Source organism: Etheostoma spectabile, chromosome 14 (genome assembly GCF_008692095.1).
Source record: "Etheostoma spectabile isolate EspeVRDwgs_2016 chromosome 14, UIUC_Espe_1.0, whole genome shotgun sequence".
Classification (NCBI taxonomy): domain Eukaryota; kingdom Metazoa; phylum Chordata; class Actinopteri; order Perciformes; family Percidae; genus Etheostoma; species Etheostoma spectabile.
This window is the reverse complement of record NC_045746.1, coordinates 21,765,636-21,770,135: the sequence shown is the minus strand read 5'-3', so window position 1 is coordinate 21,770,135 and position 4,500 is coordinate 21,765,636. Positions and strand designations below refer to the sequence as shown.

Genomic DNA, 4,500 nt, shown 5'->3' with positions numbered 1-4,500 from the left:
CCTGATGCATTGTGGGAACAAGTTCTGTGGACCGATGAGGTTAAAATACGACTTTTTGGACGCAATGAGTAAAGGTACGTTTGGAGAAGAAAGGGCACAGAATTTAACAAAAAGAACCTCTGCCCAACAGTTAAACATGGGGGTGGATCAATCATGCTTTGGGGTTGTATTGCAGCCAGTGGCACAAGGACGGAAAAATAGATTCAATAAAATTTCAGCAAATTTCGGACGCTAACTTGATGCCATCTGTGAAAAAGCTGAAGTTAAAGAGAGGATGGCTTCTACAAATGAATAAGGATCCTAAACACACCTCAAAATCCACGGTGGATTACATCTAGGCCTTCACAATCTCCTGACCTCAACATAATTAAAAAATCTATGGATAGACCTTAAAAGAGCAGTGCGTGACAGACAGCCCAGAAATCTCAAAGAACTGGAAGACTTTTGGAAGGAAGAATGGGCAAAGATACCTCAAACAAGAATTGAAAGACTCGTGGCTGGCTACAAGAAGCGCTTACAAGCTGTGATACTTGCCAAAGGGGGGGGAGGGGGGGGGAACAAGGTAGTAACTCTGCAGGTTGCCCAAACTTTTGCAGACGCCTTTTTTTTAATTTATTTTTATTTTGAAAATGGAAATACAATCTAACTTTTTGTGACATATAATATGAATGTCTAATCTGTCATTTGATGCCTTTTGGAGATTTTTCCATCTTTTCTTGGCTTCTTTATGCACATTAATACAAATTTTTACCTGTGGTGCCCAAACTTTTGAACCCCACTGTATAACAGAAGTTGCAGCAAATAAGAGTTAAACCATCAAAATGAAAAATGTATATATTTATTGTTTTTCCACAAGATAAAGACAGGAATGTTACATGTGACTGATTAACAGAAATGTCCTGTTTTCAGTGCATTTTGTTGTTTATTTTGTATGACTTTAACATGATGGTAAAAGGTGCAATATGTTGATGCTGCTATTGATCTGAGGCATATTAGACATTTCAGTTCACAGGAAAGTACTGATATTTATTAATTGGAAAGGTTTTTTATTAATATAACTTTAGCTTTTGGGATAAATGTTCTGTGTTTAATTGTTCAATGTTCTATGTGTTTTAAATGAAAAACACTTATTACTGGCAATTCATATCTACATTCTCCTCCTTGCAAAAGAATATAGAATACATTATATCAGTGGTGTTTCATGTTATAATGTTCCATGAAATGTTTTATCTGTTACACAAAGAATATTGAACTTTAGCTATACTTAAAAAAATCTAACTTGCAATATGTGGCAGAAAATTGGTAATTAGAACTTTCCCCAAATCGTTCAGCCCTAACTGCACAGTAGCGCTGTATTCAATTGTTTACTTCAAGTACAAACAGAGGCTTATATCAGCACAATGAATAACAATGCATCATGTTTTAATTGTTATATTTTGTGAAGAAAATCTAAATCATAAAAAATAACCAGCAACATTTCTCTGTCAGGTAAATGCATTCGTGGAATATAACTAAGTACATTGACTCCAGTACTGTCCTTGAATACAAATGTTGAGGTACTTTACTCAAGTCTTTTTATTTTCATAACACTTTCTTCTTTTACTCCGCTACATTCATCTGACAGCTTCAGTTACTAGTTACTTTAATAGTTAATATTTTTGCACACTAACAAAAGTTTAAAAAGTAAAATAAAATGTATTATTATAAATTAAACTAGCCCACATTATAACGGCCTACAAGTCTATCTGAAATAGTTAGACCATTAAACACTAAGTTGGTAGACAGAACTGTTTGGATTTTTTCCAGTTTCTAAAATGTGATAATTTTTCTTCATTGAGTACTTCTACTTTTAATTACGGCTCTGAAAAATTCTAAAACCAAGGATATGTATGGGCTTGACTCTAGTTTTATAAAGTCACATAAAGAGGCTTTAGTGCCACCACTCATGCACTTGGTTAATTTATCTGTAGAAAATTCAACTTTTCCTAAGGCATGGAAATTGGCCTCAGTTATCCCAGTGTTTATATCTGAAGACAAATCTGACATGAATAACTATAGACCAATTAGCATTCTACCTTGTAAATCATTGACTTACTCAGCAATAGTCAAACACCTTTACATCCCATGCAGTTTGGGTTCCTGCCATATCACTCCACCGAGACTGCATTGGCCATGTTTATGGAAAAAATTAAATGTCAACTAGATAAAAATGGATGTGTTGGTGCTGTATTTCTGGATTTGAAAAGAGCTTTTGGTACCGTCAATCACAAAGTGCTGCTATCTAAATTGTCACGTTTCAATTTTTCTGCTCAAACTATTAACTGGTTTCACTCATACTTGTCTCACAGAGAACAATGCACTGTGGTGGGTGGGGTTAGTTCTGCCTATATGGGTTGTTCAATAGGAGTCCCCCAAGGCTCCATACTGGGGCCCATTTTATTTTCTCTTTATATTAATGACTTACCTGAATACTGTTTACATGTTAATGTTCAGCTTTAGGCCGATGACACTGTCCTTTTTTACTGAAGCAAAAGATCCTGTGTGCATGTGTTCTGTCAACAGCTCTTACACACATACAAACATGGCTCAATAGATTGTGTCTTATTTTAAATGTAATAAAAACTTTTGTTTATACTTGTTGAAGCAATCTTCTACTGTTATGCTTGCTCAATCGGGGGTGATGTTGGGCACAGAAGAATTGGAAATTGTTAATGATTGTAAATATTTAGGTGTGATGATATACTCTAGACTCTCTTTTAAAAACCATATTAAAATGATATAAAAAAGAATCAATTTCAATTTTCATAATTTTAAACAAATCAGAGGATCTCTATCAGATTCAGCTGCTCTGATTTTTCTGCATTCAATGATACTTTCACATCTGAACTATTGTATCACTAGCTGGTCTATGTCGGGTACTATTACCTTAAAACCAGTTGAGCTTCTGTACAAGAAGGCGTTTAAGACTGGATTAAAAACCTCTCTCTTATCATCATTGCAATATCTTAGAGAAATATAACTTACTGAGTTTTGATAGTTATTGTAAATTTCTTCTTGGTGCTTAATTTATAAAGTACTGCATGGCCTGGCGCCACCTTCACTGCTGGAGTTTATTAAATAAGACACACTCGGATCACTAGACTGTTGGAAACAGGGACTGTGGAGGTTCCTTTCAGAAAAAACCTCACCTAATGCCCTATCTAGGAAGGTCCCATTATGGAACACACTTCCCCAACATACGGGAGCGTCCCACTTGGCCTCCTTTAAGAGCCAGGTAAGCTGTGGCTTAGAGCTAACCAGCCGTGTAACCACCGCAAACTTGTGTTTAAATTTTAATTTCACAAGTGAATTGTTCTGGTTTTTCTTTTCTCTTGTTTTATATACAAAATGTTACTATCCTATGTCTTTTTACTGTAACACCAACCTGCCTATTGGACTGCAGATGTAAATTAGCCCTCAGGCTACAATCTGGCACAGTTACGTGTACTGTTGTGCTTGTTCATCAATGTGCATAGTCCTGAATTAATAAAATAAATTAAAAAAAATAATAATACGTTAAACACATTGTCCTGACTATACTTACAAGTTTTTAGTTAAGTAACATTTTCAATGCAGAACTTGAATTAGAAAAAATAACCAGTAACATTTCTGTCAGAAAAATGCATTTGTGGAATATAACTAAGTACATTGACTGCAGTACTGTCATTAAATACAAATCTTGAGGTACTTGTACTTCACTCAAGTCTGTTCTTTTCATACCACTTACTACTTCTACTCCGCTACATTTCAGAGAGAATTATTGTACTTTTGACTCCACCACATTCATCTGACAGCTTTAGTTAGTAGCTACTTTACAAGGTAATATTATTGCAAATTAACAAAAGTTCAAAAACTAAAATGTTTTATTATAAATTAAACTAGCCAACAATATAACGGCCTACAAGGTTATCTGAAATGATTAAACCATTAAAGACTAAGTTGGTTAACAGAACTGTTTGGATCGTTTCCAGTTTTTAAAATGTGAGGATTTTTCTGCCTTGAGTACTTTTAATTTAATATACTTTAAGTACATTTTCCTGACTATACTACTATTACTAGTAAAGTAACATTTTCAATGCAGGACAGAGTATTTTTTACAATGTGGTTATTAGGCCTACTTTTACTTATGTAAAGGATCTGAATACTTTTTCCACCATTAGGCCTATAGAAGTACACAGTACGTCAGTAGTATACAGTTCCTAGTCTGAACACATAGACATTCTACATATATTTCTATTAAAACAAGATTATTATCAGTGAATAAAGAATGGTTTCTTCACCTCTCCACGGAGTATAGGGGCAGGATGTCTCTGTCTGGCAGATCCGTTGACCAACTGGGGCTATTCTCGTTTGTTGAGCCACAAACTGGCAGGGATTTGAAACACACCCGGCTCTGCCTCTCTATGGAATGTTGTTTGATTCACTATTCAGTAAATTAATAAACAGGCCTACATAACTGAG

At 34.9% G+C, this 4,500-nt stretch overlaps 1 long non-coding RNA gene and 1 pseudogene across 1 annotated transcript; one reads left to right on the top strand and one right to left on the bottom strand.

Moving 5' to 3' along the window:
* LOC116702038 (alpha-(1,3)-fucosyltransferase 9-like) overlaps positions 1-4,500 on the bottom strand; it is a 17,772-nt pseudogene that overhangs the window by 3,327 nt on the left and 9,945 nt on the right.
* On the top strand, positions 1,496-3,870 carry LOC116701559 (uncharacterized). Its single transcript, XR_004334946.1, has 2 exons — positions 1,496-1,556; positions 3,724-3,870. It is a non-coding gene; the product is annotated as an uncharacterized LOC116701559 (long non-coding RNA).